At 43.7% G+C, this 18287-nt stretch overlaps 1 protein-coding gene across 2 annotated transcripts in view; it reads left to right on the forward strand.

Annotated features, from left to right (window-relative positions):
* The window catches only part of LOC129858703 (equilibrative nucleoside transporter 1-like), a 62750-nt gene that overhangs the window by 19116 nt on the left and 25347 nt on the right, over positions 1-18287 (forward strand). The gene's annotated exons all lie outside the window — the stretch shown is intronic.

Below are 18287 nucleotides of genomic sequence, written 5' to 3' on the forward strand. Positions count from 1 at the left end.
CACTCAAGTGACGCACCCCTCCTAGGGACGGCATGGAAGAGCACCAGTAAGCCAGTGACTCAGCTCCTGTAATAGGGTTAGAGGCAGAGAATCCCAGTGGAGAGAGGGGAACCAGGCCAGGCTGAGACAGCAAGGGCGGTTCATTGCTCCAGAGTCTTTCCGTTGACCTTCACACTCCTGGGCCAGACTACACTCAATCATAGGACCCACTGAAGAGATGAGTCTTCAGTAAAGACTTAAAGGTTGAGACCGAGTCTGCGTCTCTCACATGGGTAGGCAGACCATTCCATAAAAATGGAGATCTATAGGAGAAAGCCCTGCCTCCAGCTGTTTGCTAAGAAATTCTAGGGACAATTAGGAGGCCTGCGTCTTGTGACCGTAGCGTACGTGTAGGTATGTACGGCAGGACCAAATCGGAAAGATAGGTAGGAGCAAGCCCATATAATGCTTTGTAGGTTAGCAGTAAAACTTTAAAATCAGCCCTTGCCTTAACAGGAAGCCAATGTATGGAGGCTAGCACTGGAGTAATATTATCAAATGTTTTGGTTCTGGTCAGGATTCTAGCAGCCGTATTTAGCACTAACGGAAGTTCATTTAGTGCTTTATCCGGGTAGCCGGGAAGTAGAGCATTACAGTAGTCTAACCTAGAAGTAACAAAAGCATGGATTCATTTTTCTGCATCATTTTTGGACAGAAAGTTTCTGATTTTTGTAATGTTACGTAAATGGAAAAAAGCTGTCCTTGAAACAGTCTTGATATGTTCGTCAAAAGAGAGATCAGGGTTCAGAGTAACGCCGAGGTCCTTCACAGTTTTATTTGAGACGACTGTACAACCATCAAGATTAATTGTCAGATTCAACAGAAGATCTCTTTGTTTCTTGGGACCTAGAATAAGCATCTCTGTTTTGTTCGAGTTTAAAAGTAGAAAGTTTGCAGCCGTCCACTTCCTTATGTCTGAAACACAGGCTTCTAGCGAGGGCAATTTTGGGGCTTCACCATGTTTCATTGAAATGTACAGCTGTGTGTCATCTGCATAGCAGTGAAAGTTAACATTATGTTTTCGAATGACATCCCCAAGAGGTAAAATATATAGTGAAAACAATAGTGGTCCTAAAACGGAACCTTGAGGAACACCAAAATGTACAGTTGATTTGTCAGAGGACAATTCATTCACAGATTCATTCACAATTCATTCACACAAGCCATTCACAGAGACAAACTGATATCTTTCCGATAGATAAGATCTGAACCAGGCCAAAACTTATCGGTGTTGACCAATTTGGGTTTCCAATCTCTCCAGAAGAATGTAGTGATCGACGGTATCAAAAGCAGCACTAAGGTCTAGGAGCACGAGGACAGATGCAGAGCCTCGGTCTGACGCCATTAAAAGGTCATTTACCACCTTCACAAGTGCAGTCTCAGTGCTATGATGGGGTCTAAAACCAGACTGAAGCATTTTGTATACATTGTTTGTCTTCAGGAAGGCAGTGAGTTGCTGCGCAACAGCTTTTTCAATTTGTTTTGAGAGGAATGGAAGATTCGATACAGGCCAATTCGTTTTTTATATTTTCTGGGTCAAGGTTTGGCTTTTTCAAGAGAGGCTTTATTACTGCCACTTTTAGTGAGTTTGGTACACATCTGGTGGATAGAGAGATGTTATTATGTTCAACATAGGAGGGCCAAGCACAGGAAGCAGCTCTTTCAGCAGTTTAGTTGAAATAGGGTCCAGGATGCAGCTTGAGGGTTTAGAGGCCATGATTATTTTCATCATTGTGTCAAGAGATATAGTACTAAAACACTTGAGTTTCTCCCTTGATCCTAGGTCCTGGCAGAGTTGTGCAGACTCAGGAGAACTGAGCTTTGGAGGAATACGCAGATTTAAAGAGGAGTCCGTAATTTGCTTTCTAATGATCATGATCTTTTCCTCAAAGAAGTTCATGAATTTATTACTGCTGAAGTGAAAGCCATCCTCTCTTGGGGAATGCTGCTTTTTAGTTAGCTTTGCGACAGTATCAAAAAGACATTTCGGATTGTTCTTATTTTCCTCAATTAAGTTGGAAAAATAGGATGATCGAGCAGCAGGGAGGGCTCTTTGATACTGCACGGTACTGTCTTTCCAAGCTAGTCGCAAGACTTCCAGTTTGGTGTGGCGCCATTTCCGTTCCAATTTTCTGAAAGCTTGCTTCAGAGCTCGGGTATTTTCTGTATACCAGGGAGCTAGTTTCTTATGACAAATGGTTTTAGGGGTGCAACTGCATCTAGAGTATTGCGCAAGGTTAAATGGAGTTCCTCAGTTAGGTGGTTAACTGATTTTTGTCCTCTGACGTCCTTGGGTAGGCAGAGGGAGCCTGGAAGGGCATCAAGGAATCTTTGGGTTGTCTGAGAATTTATAGCACAACTTTTGATGCTCCTTGGTTGGGGTCTGAGCAGATTATTTGTTGCGATTGCAAACGTAATAAAATGGTGGTCCGATAGTCCAGGATTATGAGGAAAAACATTAAGATCCACAACATTTATTCCATGGGACAAAACTAGGTCCAGAGTATGACTGTGGCAGTGAGTAGGTCCAGAGACATGCTGGACAAAACCCACTGAGTAGATGATGGCTCCGAAAGCCTTTTGGAGTGGGTCTGTGGACTTTTCCATGTGAATATTAAAGTAACCAAAATGTTTAATAATATCTGCTATGACTACAAGGTCCGATAGGAATTCAGGAAACTCGGTGAAGAATGCTGTATATGGCCCAGGAGGCCTGTAAACAGTAGCTTTAAAAAGTGATTGAGTAGGCTGCATAGATTTCATGACTAGAAGCTCAAAAGACGAAAACGTAGTTTTTTAATTTGTAAATTGACATTTGCTATCGTAAATGTTAGCAACACATCCGCCTTTGCGGGATGCACGGGGGATATGGTCACTAGTGTAACCAGGAGGTGAGGCCTCTTAACACAGTAAATTCATCAGGCTTAAGCCATGTTTCAGTCAGGCCAATCACATCAAGATTATGATCAGTGATTAGTTGATTTACTATAACTGCCTTTGAAGTGAGGGATCTAACATTAAGTAGCCCTATTTTGAGATGTGAGGTATCACGATCTCTTTCAATAATGGCAATTATGGGGGAGGTCTTTATTCTAATGAGATTGCTAAGGCGAACACCGCCATGTTTAGTTTTGCCCAACCTAGGTCGAGGCACAGACATGGTCTCAATGGGGATAGCTGAGCTGACTACACTGACTGTGCTAGTGGCAGACTCCACTTAGCTGGCAGGCTGGCTGGCTGGCTAACAGCCTGCTGCCTGGCCTGCACCCTATTTCCTTGTGGAGCTAGGGGAGTTAGAACCCTGTCTATGTTCGTAGATAAGATGAGAGCACCCCTCCAGCTAGGATGGAGTCAGGCTTGGTCCTGTTTGTAGGTGAGTCCCAGAAAGAGGGCCAATTATCTACAAATTCTATCTTTTGGGAGGGGCAGAAAACAGTTTTCAACCAGCGATTGAGTTGTGAGACTGCTGTAGAGCTCATCACTCCCCCTAACTGGGAGGGGGCCAGAGACAATTACTTGATGCCGACACATCTTTCTTGCTGATTTACACACTGAAGCTATGTTGCGTTTGGTGACCTCTGACTGTTTCATCCTAACATCGTTGGTGCCGACGTGGATAACAATATCTCTATACTCTCTACACTCGCCAGTTTTCGCCTTAGCCAGCACCATCTTTAGATTAGCCTTAACGTCGGTAGCCCTGCCCCCTGGTAAACAGTGTATGATCGCTGTATGATTCGTTTTAAGTCTAATTCTGCGGGTAATGGAGACGCCAATGACTAGGGTTTTCAATTTGTCAGAGCTAATGGTGGGAAGCTTCGGCGTCTCAGACCCCGTAACGGGAGGAGTAGAGACCAGAGAAAGCTCGGCCTCTGACTCCGACTAGCTGCTTAATGGGGAGAACCGGGTGAAAGTTTCTGTTGGCTGAATGAGCGACACCGGTTGAGCATTCCTACAACATTTCCCTCCAGAAGCCATGAGAAAGTTGTCCGGCTGCAGGGACCGTGCGAGGGGATTTATACTAACGTTACTATCTGTACTTACTTGTGGCACAGACACTGTTTCTTCCTTTCCTACACTGAAATTACCCTTGCCTAACGATTGCGTCTGAAGCTGGGCTTGCAGCACAGCTATCCTCGCCGTAAGGCGATCGTTCTCCTGTATATTATGAGTACAGTGACTGCAATTAGAAGGCATCATGTTAATGTTACTACTTAGCTTCGGCTGTTGGAAGTCCTGACGAACCATGTCCAGATAAAAAGTCCGGAGTGAAAAAGTTGAATGGGGGAAAAACAAAAAATATAAACGGGAATTAAAAAGTAAACCGTAAAGTTGTCAGGTAGCAAAGTAAGGTTGGCAACAAAACGCACAGCAGCACGTAAACAAGTCTGCAAGTTGTGACCGGAAATGACGTAGGGTCTCACTCTAAGCAATCACAGCAATCAACTTTTTTTCACAGGAGTAAAATGGAAGAAATTCATCTACAGAAATAAATTACAGTAAGTGACAAGTGGATGTTGCACCCCTCAAACACAGTAAATAGATGGCTGAAAAAGACAGATCCTCGGGTGGGCAGGGCATGCGCATTGCTATACTAATGTGTAGCAGCCAGAGCCTGCATACCTGTGAATCTACAGTTTACATACCTGTGGATTTACATTGGTAGCAGATTTGGAAGAATGCTATGATAAAGATCAGGGGGATTTGCCCAACTGATACCCCTAGAAGCCTGGTCTCATAGATTAGACATTTTAAACGTAAATCCAGGACACTCAAAGTGGTACGATATGTTACGTTTAATATGTTTATACAGTTGAAGTTGGAAGTTTACATACACTTAGGTTGGAGTCATTAAAACTCGTTTTTCAACCACTCCACAAATTTCTTGTTAACAAACTATAGTTTTGGCAAGTCGGTTAGGACATCTACTTTGTACATGACACAAATAATTTTTACAACAATTGTTTACAGCAATTGTTTATTTCACTTATTATTCACTGTATCACTATTCCAGTGGGTCAGAAGTTTACAACACTAAGTTGACTGTGCCTTTAAACAGCTTGGAACATTTCCCGAAAATTATGTCATGGCTTTAGAAGCTTCTGATAGGCTAATTGACATAATTTGTGTCAATTGGAGGTGTACCTGTGGATGTATTTCAAGGCCTACCTTCAAACTCAGTGCCTCTTTGCTTGACATCATGGGAAAATCAAAAGAAATCAGCCAAGACCGCAGAAAAAAAAGTCTGGTTCATCCTTGGGAGCAATTTCCAAATGCCTGAAGGTACCACATTCATCTGTACAAACAATAGTATGCAAGTATAAACACCATGGGACCACGCAGCCGCCATACCGCTCAGGAAGGAGACGCGCGCTCTGTCTCCTAGAGATGAACGTACTTTGGTGCGAAAAGTGCAAATCAATCCCAGAACAACAGCAAAGGACCGTGTGAAGATGCTGGAGGAAACAGGTACAAAAGTATCTATATCCACAGTAAAACAAGTCCTATATCAACATAACCTATATCGACATAATCAGCAAGGAAGAAGCCACTGCTCCAAAACCACCATATAAAAGCAAGACTACGGTTTGCAACTGCACATGGGGACAAAGATCGTACTTTTTGGAGAAATGTCCTCTGGTCTGATGAAACAAAAATAGAACTGTTTGGCCATAATAACCATCGTTATGTTTGGAGGAAAAAGGGGGAGGCTTGCAAGCCGAAGAACACCATCCCAACCGTGAAGCACGGGGGTGGCAGCATCATGTTGTGTGGGTGCTTTGCTAAGGAGGGGTTGGTGCACTTCACAAAATAGATGGCATCATGAGGCAGGAAAATTGTGGATATATTGAAGCAATATCTCAAGGCATCAGTCAGGAAGTTAGAGCTTGTTTGCAAATGGGTCTTCCAAATGGACAATGACCCCAAGCATACTCAAAATGGCTTAAGGACAACAAAGTCAAGGTATTGGAGTGGCCATCACAAATCCCTGACCTCAATCCTATAGAAAATGTGTGGGCAGAAATGAAAAAGCAAGTACGAGCAAGGAGGCCTACAAACCTGGCTCAGTTACACCAGCTCTGTCTGGAGGAATGGGCCAAAATTCACCCATCTTATTGTGGGAAGCTTGTGAAAGGCTACCTGAAACGGTTAACCCAAGTTAAACCATTTTTAAAGGCTGTCACGTTCCAGACCTTATTTCCTTTGTTTAGTCTTTGTTTAGTTGGTCAGTACGTGAGCTGGGTGGGTGTAGTCTATGTTATGTGTTTCTATGTTTAGGTTGTCATTTGGCCTGATATGGTTCTCAATCAGAGGCAGGTGTTTTACGTTGTCTCTGATTGGGAACCATATTAAGTTAGCCTGTTTTCACTGTTTGTTTGTAGGTGATTGTTCCTGTTTGTGCGTTCATGTGTTCTCTAGTTCAGGACTGTAGCTTCGTTGGTTTTCGTCTGTTCATTGTTCGTCATGAAGAAGTATTCCAATAAATATGGATACATACCACGCTGCGCTTTGGTCCTCCTCTCCTTCTACCGACGGAAGACGTTACAAAGGCAATGCTACCAAATACTAATTGAGTGTATGTAAACTTCTGACCCACTGGGAATGTGATGAAAGAAATAAAAGCTGAAATAAATTATTTGCTCAACTATTATTCTGACATTTCACATCCTTAAAATAAAAGTGGTGATCCTAAATGACCTTAGATAGGAAATTCTTACTAGGATTAAATGTCAGGAATTGTGAAAAACTGAGTTTAAATGTATTTGGTTAAGGTGTATGTAAACTTTTGACTTCAACTGTATAAGACATGGTTATTTAATGCAAAAACTAAAAGTAGGATGGTTGGTCGGGACTGATGGGTGTGCGTATAACGCGAACGTCTAGCAACCCAAAGGTTGCGAGCTCAAATCTGTTCAGACAACTTTAGCATTTTAGCTACTTTTCAGCTACTTACTACTTTTTAGCTACTTTGCAACAACTTAGAATGTTAGCTAACCTTTCCCCTAACCCTTACCCTAGCTACCGTTTGCTAGCTAGAATTTGTGACATATTATACGATTTGCAACGTCATAACATATAGCATGTTCAGTATATCATATATCATATGATATCATAACCGCCATCGATAAAAGACATTACTGTGCAGCCGTCTTCATCGACCTGGCCAAGGCTTTCGACTCTGTCAATCACCATATTCTTATCGGCAGACTCAATAGCCTCGGTTTTTCTAATGACTGCCTTGCCTGGTTCACCAACTACTTTGCAGACAGAGTTCAGTGTGTCAAATCGGAGGGCATGTTGTCCGGTCCTCTGGCAGTCTCTATGGGGGTACCACAGGGTTCAATTCTCGGGCCGACTCTTTTCTCTGTATACATCAATGATGTTGCTCTTGCTGCGGGCGATTCCCTGATCCACCTCTACGCAGACGACACCATTCTGTATACTTCCGGCCCTTCCCTGGACACTGTGCTATCTAACCTCCAAACGAGCTTCAATGCCATACAACACTCCTTCCGTGGCCTCCAACTGCTCTTAAACGCTAGAAAAACCAAATGCATGCTTTTCAACCGCTCGCTGCCTGCACCCGCACGCCCGACTAGCATCACCACCCTGGACGGTTCCGACCTAGAATATGTGGACATCTATAAGTACCTAGGTGTGTGGCTAGACTGCAAACTCTCCTTCCAGACTCATATCAAACATCTCCAATCCAAAATCAAATCTAGAGTCGGCTTTCTATTCCGGAACAAAGCCTCCTTCACTCACGCCGCCAAACTTACCCTAGTAAAACTGACTATCCTACCGATCCTCGACTTCGGCGATGTCATCTACAAAATAGCTTCCAATACTCTACTCAGCAAACTGGATGCAGTTTATCACAGTGCCATCCGTTTTGTTACTAAAGCACCTTATACGACCCACCACTGCGACCTGTATGCCCTAGTCGGCTGGCCCTCGCTACATGTTCGTCGTCAGACCCACTGGCTCCAGGTCATCTACAAGGCTATGCTAGGTAAAGTGCCGCCTTATCTCAGTTCACTGGTCACGATGGCTACACCCACCCGTAGCACGCGCTCCAGCAGGTGTATCTCACTGATCATCCCTAAAGCCAAAACCTCATTTGGACGCCTTTCCTTCCAGTTCTCTGCTGCCTGCGACTGGAACGAATTGCAAAAATCTCTGAAGTTGGAGACTTTTATCTCCCTCAACAACTTTAAAAATCTGCTATCCGAGTAGCTAACCGATCGCTGCAGCTGTACATAGTCCATCTGTAAACTACCCACCCAATTTACCTACCTCACCCCCATACTGCTTTTATTTATTTACTTTTCTGCTCTTTTGCATTTACATTTACATTTACATTTAAGTCATTTAGCAGACGCTCTTATCCAGAGCGACTTACAAATTGGTGCATTCACCTAATGACATCCAGTGGAACAGCCACTTTACAATAGTGCATCTAGATCTTTTAAGGGGGGGGGGGGGGGCAGAAGGATTGCTTTATCCTATCCTAGGTATTCCTTGAAGAGGTGGGGTTTCAGGTGTCTCCGGAAGGTGGTGATTGACTCCGCTGTCCTGGCGTCGTGAGGGAGTTTGTTCCACCATTGGGGTGCCAGAGCAGCGAACAGTTTTGACTGGGCTGAGCGGGAACTGTACTTCCTCAGTGGTAGGGAGGCGAGCAGGCCAGAGGTGGATGAACGCAGTGCCCTTGTTTGGGTGTAGGGCCTGATCAGAGCCTGAAGGTACTGAGGTGCCGTTCCCCTCACAGCTCCGTAGGCAAGCACCATGGTCTTGTAGCGGATGCGAGCTTCAACTGGAAGCCAGTGGAGAGAGCGGAGGAGCGGGGTGACGTGAGAGAACTTGGGAAGGTTGAACACCAGACGGGCTGCGGCGTTCTGGATGAGTTGTAGGGGTTTAATGGCACAGGCAGGGAGCCCAGCCAACAGCGAGTTGCAGTAATCCAGGCGGGAGATGACAAGTGCCTGGATTAGGACCTGCGCCGCTTCCTGTGTGAGGCAGGGTCGTACTCTGCGGATGTTGTAGAGCATGAACCTACAGGAACGGGCCACCGCCTTGATGTTCAGCTTGAGGTGGTGATCCGTCATCCACACTGATATGTCTGCCAGACATGCAGAGATGCGATTCGCCACCTGGTCATCAGAAGGGGGAAAGGAGAAGATTAATTGTGTGTCGTCTGCATAGCAATGATAGGAGAGACCATGTGAGGTTATGACAGAGCCAAGTGACTTGGTGTATAGCGAGAATAGGAGAGGGCCTAGAACAGAGCCCTGGGGGACACCAGTGGTGAGAGCGCGTGGTGAGGAGACAGATTCTCGCCACGCCACCTGGTAGGAGCGACCTGTCAGGTAGGACGCAATCCAAGCGTGGGCCGCGCCGGAGATGCCCAACTCGGAGAGGGTGGAGAGGAGGATCTGATGGTTCACAGTATCGAAGGCAGCCGATAGGTCTAGAAGGATGAGAGCAGAGGAGAGAGAGTTAGCTTTAGCAGTGCGGAGCGCCTCCGTGATACAGAGAAGAGCAGTCTCAGTTGAGTGACTAGTCTTGAAACCTGACTGATTTGGATCAAGAAGGTCATTCTGAGAGAGATAGCAGGAGAGCTGGCCAAGGACGGCACGTTCAAGAGTTTTGGAGAGAAAAGAAAGAAGGGATACTGGTCTGTAGTTGTTGACATCGGAGGGATCGAGTGTAGGTTTTTTCAGAAGGGGTGCAACTCTCGCTCTCTTGAAGACGGAAGGGACGTAGCCAGCGGTCAAGGATGAGTTGATGAGCGAGGTGAGGTAAGGTAGAAGGTCTCCGGAAATGGTCTGGAGAAGAGAGGAGGGGATAGGGTCAAGCGGGCAGGTTGTTGGGCGGCCAGCCGTCACAAGACGCGAGATTTCATCTGGAGAGAGAGGGGAGAAAGAGGTCAAAGCACAGGGTTGGGCAGTGTGAGCAGAACCAGCGGTGTCGTTTGACTTAGCAAACGAGGATCGGATGTCGTCGACCTTCTTTTCAAAATGGTTGACGAAGTCGTCTGCAGAGAGGGAGGAGGGGGGGGGAGGGGGAGGAGGATTCAGGAGGGAGGAGAAGGTGGCAAAGAGCTTCCTAGGGTTAGAGGCAGATGCTTGGAATTTAGAGTGGTAGAAAGTGGCTTTAGCAGCAGAGACAGAAGAGGAAAATGTAGAGAGGAGGGAGTGAAAGGATGCCAGGTCCGCAGGGAGGCGAGTTTTCCTCCATTTCCGCTCGGCTGCCCGGAGCCCTGTTCTGTGAGCTCGCAATGAGTCGTCGAGCCACGGAGCGGGAGGGGAGGACCGAGCCGGCCTGGAGGATAGGGGACATAGAGAGTCAAAGGATGCAGAAAGGGAGGAGAGGAGGGTTGAGGAGGCAGAATCAGGAGATAGGTTGGAGAAGGTTTGGGCAGAGGGAAGAGATGATAGGATGGAAGAGGAGAGAGTAGCGGGGGAGAGAGAGCGGAGGTTGGGACGGCGCGATACCATCCGAGTAGGGGCAGTGTGGGAAGTGTTGGATGAGAGCGAGAGGGAAAAGGATACAAGGTAGTGGTCGGAGACTTGGAGGGGAGTTGCAATGAGGTTAGTGGAAGAACAGCATCTAGTAAAGATGAGGTCAAGCGTACTGCCTGCCTTGTGAGTAGGGGGGGGAGGTGAGAGGGTGAGGTCAAAAGAGGAGAGGAGTGGAAAGAAGGAGGCAGAGAGGAATGAGTCAAAGGTAGACATGGGGAGGTTAAAGTCACCCAGAACTGTGAGAGGTGAGCCGTCCTCAGGAAAGGAGCTTATCAAGGCATCAAGCTCATTGATGAACTCTCCAAGGGAACCTGGAGGGCGATAAATGATAAGGATGTTAAGCTTGAAAGGGCTGGTAACTGTGACAGCATGGAATTCAAAGGAGGCGATAGACAGATGGGTAAGGGGAGAAAGAGAGAATGACCACTTGGGAGAGATGAGGATCCCGGTGCCACCACCCCGCTGACCAGAAGGTCTCGGGGTGTGCGAGAACACGTGGGCAGACGAAGAGAGAGCAGTAGGAGTAGCAGTGTTATCTGTGGTGAGCCATGTTTCCGTCAGTGCCACAGTGCACACCAGTATCTCTTCTTGCACATGATCATCTGATGATTTATCACTCCAGTGTTAATCTGCTAAATTGTAATTATTTGATTTATTGCCTACCTCATGCCTTTTGCACACATTGTATATAGATTCTCTTTTTTCTACCATGTTATTGACTTGTCTATTGTTTACTCCATGTGTAACTCTGTGTTGTTGTCTGTTCACACTGCTATGCTTTATCTTGGCCAGGTCGCAGTTGCAAATGAGAACTTGTTCTCAACTAGCCTACCTGGTTTAAAAGGTGAAATAAAAAATAAAAAAATAGTTGTAACATATTGTACATTTAGCAAATTCGTTACATATAAATTCGAATTGTAATTCGTAACATATCATACGAAATGAGTGATGGACATCCATTGGGGCGGCAGGTAGCCTAGCATAGTGGCTAGAGTGTTGGACTAGTAACCGAAAGGTTGCAAGATTGAATCCCCGAGCCGACATGGTAAAAATCTGTCGTTCTGCCCCTGAACAAGACAGTTAACCCACTGTTCCTAGGCCGTCAATGAAAATAAGAATTTTTTCTTAACTGACTTGCCTATTTAAATAAAAGGTCAAAATTAAATAAAAAAATGAATACATACCATACGCAATATAACGTATCATACTAAATGGAGTGTCAGATTTCCGTACAGAATAATTCGAAATGTTCTGAGACCAGGTTGCCTAGTGCTGTTTTTGTTTAAACTTCTTTAGCAGTTCATAGGTTAATCACAGTGTTGGTGACACTGAGTATGTTTACATGCACACATATAATTTGATAATAAACTGATTATGGCAGTAGGCAGATTATGCAATAGGCATTTAAACACCTTACTCTCTTTATTTTAATCAGTGTAAGGTCAAAATCGAAGTAAGCATACGCCGATTAAAACACCTTTTCTGAACAATCTTTCAAATGATTAGGACTTGTAAGCATCTTAATCAGCGTTCCATCTGTGTATTTGATCTGCGCATGTGAGCGAGCCTCCCTCTTTAGCGCGAGTGATGTAAATTCGGAACAACTGAGTGAGGTAGTTTTCACATACTGATTTTAGATATGTCAGGATTTAAACAGGATTGTTAGGGAATTCGTTCTTCTTGCAAAGCTTGTAAATGTTTTAAATAAAATGAGTATATTAATCTGACTATCCACAATAATCGCATTATTGTGAGCAAGTATCCCTACTCTGTGCTTTGTTCCCCAAACCTCTAATCCTGCATGCGGTTCAGAGCTCTCTCAAAAAAGGCTTTCCCCTGGAATTTGTTTATGTTCTCAGTCTTAAATTTATATTTTTATATTTACATTTTAGTCACTTATCCAGAGCGATTTACAGTAGTGAGCACATACATTTTCATAATAAAAAATAATAATCTCAGTATGTGGTCCAAAAATACCCCTTCCAGCCTTTTTTGTGAATGTGTTTTTTCTTTATTTTTGTGCCACAAATTGAACAGTTATAGAATAGACATGTTTACATTCGTATTTGCATATTATTGCCTGTCGTTACTAAAATGGGTAGATGACATCAGCCAGAATTCAAACCAATTTTGGTAAACAAACATCTTGACACATCATGATTAAATATAAACTGGGGTTACTAACCAGAATACAGTTTGTTGACTGGTCTACTAGTGGAATAAATGGAAAGGGGGTGGCAGGACAAGCTGTACAAATGTAGACAACCACCACAGGTCTAACCCTGCCACTCTTTCCCGTACTACGGCTCTGGAAAAATACAGTCAGAGCTGTTCTGCTCTGTGTGCGGAGTGAGTTTTCGCTCCTGGAGGAGAAAAAAAAAACATGTGGCCAAGGTTGGCGTGACAGAGACAATTATTATATGATACAAACATCTTCGTTTTGCGCTTGTTTCATTAATGTAATCAGGTGTACTTCTATAAAGTGTAATATGGTGTTGGGCGACGTACCATTTAGAGGACTGGTTTTGAAGTATCCATCAGCCAGCCCAACTCCTTCATGGGTTTGGGATCTGGGGTGTTTTGAGAGGAACTTGCCAGACTACAACTCCTCCGATGGTCTCTGTCCAAATCCCAGCAGCCTTATTTTAGACTAAACAGGGTGTGGGTGAATGCAGTTGGAACATAAGAGCAAACAACAGTCTCACGCTCAGCATATCCAGATGTATACTGTCAAAGCCGAACATAAACAATGCTTCAGCCACTTCCATTCAAACATACAAATTTAACATCCGCAGCAGACAATCTAGAGAGTATTTGGAAAACAACACTTGGAGTAATGCTTTATAGTGTTGTCCAAAGAAAAGGTCAGTCAGAGTGCTACATTTAGACTCAAAGCTTCAGTGCATTTGGAAATTATTCAGTCCTTCACCTTTTCCTCATTTTGTTACATTACAGCCTTATTCTGAAATGGAATAGATACATTTTTGCCCTCATCAGTCTACACACAATACCCCATAATGACTGAGCGAAAAAAGGTTTAGATATGTTTGCAAATGTTTAAAAAATAAAAAACATACCTTATTTACATAAGTATTCAGACCCTTTGCTATGAGACTCGAAAGTGAGCTCAGGTGTATCCTGTTTCCATTGATCATCCTTGAGATGTTTCTACAACTTGGAGTCCACCTGTGGTAAATTCAAATGATTGGACATGATTTGGAAAGACACACACCTGTCTATATAAGGTCCCACAGTTGACAGTGCATGTCAGAGCAAAAACCAAGCCATGAGGACGAAAGAATTGTCCGAAGCGCTCCGAGACAGGATTGTGTCAAGGCACAGATCTGGGGATGGGTACCACAACATTTCTGCAGCATTGACGGCTCCCAAGAACACAGTGGCCTCCATCATTCTTAAATGGAAGAAGTTTGGACCACAGAGACTCTTCCTAGAGCTGGCCGCCCGGCCAAACTGAGCAATCGGGGGAGAAGGGTCTTGGTCAGGGAGGTGACCAAAAACCCGATGGTCACTGACAGAGCTCCTCTGTGGAGATGGGAGAACCTTCCAGAAGGACAACCATCTCTGCAGCACCACCAAATCGGCCTTTATGGTAGAGTGCCCAGACGGAAGCCACTCCTCAGTAAAAGGCACATGACAGCCCGCTTGCAGTTTGCCAAAAGGCACTTAAAGAGACTCTCAGACCATGAGAAGCAAGATTCTCTGGTCTGATGAAACCAAGATTTAACTTTTTGGCCTGAATGCCAAGCGTCACGTCTGGAGGAAACCTTGCACCATCCCTACGGTGAAGTATGGTGGTGGCAGCATCATGCTGTGGGGATGTTTTTCAGTGGCAGGGACTGGGAGACTAGTCAGGATTGAGGGAAATATGAACTGAGCAAATTAAAGAGATCCTTGATGAAAACCTGCTCCAGAGCGCTCAGGAGTGAAGGTTAACCTTCCAACAGGACAATGACCCTAAGCACAGCCAAGACAACGCAAGTGTGGTTTCGGGGCAAGTCTCTGAATGTCCTTGAGTGGTACAGCCAGAGCCCGGACTTGAACCCCATCGAACATCTCTGGAGAGACCTGAAAATAGCTGTGCAGCGACGCTCCCCATCCAACCTCACAGAGCTTGAGAGGATCTGCAGAGAAGAATGGGAAAAACTCCCCAAATACAGGTGTGCCAAGCTCGTAGCGTCATACCTAAGACTCAAGGCTGTAATTGCTGCCAAAGGTGCTTCAACAAAGTACTGAGTAAAGGGTCTGAATACTTATGTAAATGTGATCATTTTTTATTTTTAATACATTTGCAAAAATTTCTAAAAATCTGTTTCTGCTTTGTCATTATGGGATATTGTGTGTAGATTCATGAGGGAAAAAACAATTTAATCAATTTTAGAATAAGGCTATAACGTAACAAAATGTGGAAAAAGTTAAGGGGTCTGAATACTCCGAATGCATTGTATGTCACTTGATTTCATGGTCTCGTGATCGACTGACACAAATGTACAGTGAAGTTGGAAGTTTACATACACTTAGGTTGGAGTCATTAAAACTCATTTTTCAACCACTCCACAAATTTCCTGTTAACAAACTATAGTTTGGGCTAGTTGGTTAGGACATCTACTTTGTGCATAACACAAGTAATTTTTACAACAATTGTTTACAGACAGATTTTTTCACTTATAATTCACTGTATCACTATTCCAGTGGGTCAGAAGTTTACATACATTAAGTTGACTGTGCCTTTAAACAGCTTGGAAAATTTCCCGAAAATTAGGTCATGGCTTTAGAAGCTTCTGATAGGCTAATTGACATCATTTGAGTCAATTGGAGGTGTAACTGTAGATGTATTTCAAGGCCAACCTTCAAACTCAGTGCTGCTTTGCTTGACATCATGGAAAAATCAAAAGAAATCAGCCCAAGACCTCAGAAAAAAAAATTGTCGACCTCCACAAGTCTGGTTCATCCTTGGGAGCAATTTCCAAACGCCTGAAGGTACCACGTTCATCTGTACAAACAATAGTACGCAAGTATAAACACCATGGGACCACGCAGCCGTCATACCGCTCAGGAAGGAGATGCGTTCTGTCTCCTGGAGATGAACGTACTTTAGTGCGAAAAGTGCAAATCAATCCCAGAACAACAGCAAAGGACCTTGTGAAGATGCTAGAGGAAACAGGTACAAAAATATCTATATCCACAGTAAAACAAGTCCTATATCGACATAACCCGAAAGGCCGCTCAGCAAGGAAGAAGCCGCTTCTCCAAAACAGCCATAAAAAAGCCAGACTACGGTTTGCAACTGCACATGGGGACAAAGATCGTACTTTTTGGATTAATGTCCTCTGGTCTGTTGAAACAAAAATAGAACTGTTTGGCCATAATGACCATTGTTGTGTTTGTAGGAAAAAGGGGGATGCTTGCAAGGCGAAGAACACCATCCCAACCATGAAGCACAGGGGTGGCAGCATCAGGTTTTGGGGGTGTTTTGCTGCAGGAGGGACTGGTGAACGTCACAAAATAGATGGCATCATGAGGGAGGAAAATTATGTGGCTATATTGAAGCAACATCTCAAGACCTCAGTCAGGAAGTTAAATCTTGGTTGCAAATGGGTCTTCCAAATGGACAATCACCCCAAGCATACTTCCAAAGTTGTGGCAAAATGGCTTAAGGACAATAAAGTCAAGGAATGGGCCAAAATGCAACTTATTTTGGGAAGCTTGTGGAAGGCTACCCAAAACATTTGACCCAAGTTAAACAATTTAAAGGCAATGCTACCAAATACTAATTGAGTGTAAGTAAACTTCTGGAAATGAAATAAAAGCTGAAATAAATCATTCTCTCTACTATTATTCTGACATTTCACATTCTTAAAATAAAGTGGTGATCCTAACTGACCTAAAACAGGAAATTTTTACTAGGATTAAAATGTCAGGAATTGTGAAAAGCTGAGTTTAAATGTATTTGGCTAAGGTGTATGTAAACTTCCGACTTCAACTGTATGTGTTGCTGCCAATCAAATCAATCAGACATGAAATGTAGAATTTGTGACACACACAAACCCAACATAGTGATACGCATCAACCCAAGTCCACGCGAAACTTGATGCAACTGGAGAAAACAACATTTACAACAAACATTTTTTAAATGTAATGAGGTAATGCTATTGGACATACCCTACACCAGCGGTACTCAATATTATTGTAATTTATTGCAGTAGTAACAAACCCCACCTCGCAACCCATATGATGAGGTCACATGGGTTGCGAGGTGGGGGTTCGTTCACACCCCTCTTGTTGGCAGAGAGACAGTTTTGCAGTTTTAAAGTGAATTTCCTGCAATTCTACACATTTTGCCATGGGGCATTTTATTTTCTGTTTTAAAGCTAATTTTCTGCAATTGTACAAATGTTCCCATGTCCTGTGTGTGTTTATATGATACCAGAGATTGAATTCCGACCGAGATCCCTCCCCCCCCAAAAAAAACACTTGTAGTCGGGACCCGTGGTGCACATTGACCCCTTCTGGGTCCGGATCCGGACCATGGTCCGCCAATTGAGAATGGGGGCCCTATACTCTGCACCCCATGTAGTTTTGTGTAAACTGTCCCAATGGGAGGTCTTTCATCGTTCATTCCTTGTTCAACTCGTTTGATTGCTGGATAATGGCCAATGATTAAACAACATCCACTATGAAGACATAAAATGGAGTGATTTAGTTAGTGTAGTTAGTTAGTGTAGATTCTGAGTCAAGCTTGTACTATGGCAGTTCAACGCTCTCAGGTTTTTGGCGAGGACTCCATCGAAGCAGATGGTTTCACATTTCCCATTTCTTATTTGGATAAAGAGGAATGATAACAAGTCTGTTTGTTCAACCACAAACCCTTTTGGTCGCTCTCTAGCATAAACATAGATGTGGACATAGTGAATAAAACTGCAGGGTCGTTGGTCCTCACCAAGGGTTTTTCTAACCTCGACATCTCCCCAATGTGATGAAGGCCGATTTCAATTAGAACAGTTTACTTGAGCTTACTCATTTTACACATACTTTGGGGGCCGCTCATATGATAGCCTACAGGTTAACTATGTGGTGCTGAATGGACAACAGCACTATTCTTCTCATGTTCATTCAACAGTAGCCTAACCCTAAAAAAAGGCATTTACCTTAAAGGGCAACTTTACCAACTAATTTTCATGATCTACAGGACAACACCAGTGTCTACATATGAGAAAGCGACGCATTACTAGGTTTTGTAGAAAGAAATATAAAGTTAGAAAGTTATACCTGATGACATCATCAAAAGTTTTTAAAAAAATATATAAAAAAAAAAGTGATTTTCAACTTCATGAAATTCATGGGGAGCAAGAAAATACCCTCCCTCTGGCTAGAAACTGCAGATGTAGAAAGTCACAGTATTTCTTACTTTTTAATCCTACACGATGGTGCCAAAGAGAAGCATTTTTTAGGATCTTCTTTTTAACTACAGATCATAAAAACGCCCATTTTCACATATGTAGAACCTGGTATTGTGCTGGGGATAATGAATATGATGTTGAAAAGTGGGAGAATTGCCCTTTTAACTTGTAAATGAAGTCCATTGCTTTACATTTTAGTCATTTAGCAGACGCTCTTATCCAGAGAGACTTACCAGAGCAATTAGGGTTAAGTGCCTTGCTCAAGGGCACATTCAGATATTTCACCTAGGATTTGAACCTGCAACCT

The sequence above is a fragment of the Salvelinus fontinalis genome, chromosome 1, assembly GCF_029448725.1.
Source record: "Salvelinus fontinalis isolate EN_2023a chromosome 1, ASM2944872v1, whole genome shotgun sequence".
In the NCBI taxonomy this organism is placed as follows: Eukaryota; Metazoa; Chordata; class Actinopteri; order Salmoniformes; family Salmonidae; genus Salvelinus; species Salvelinus fontinalis.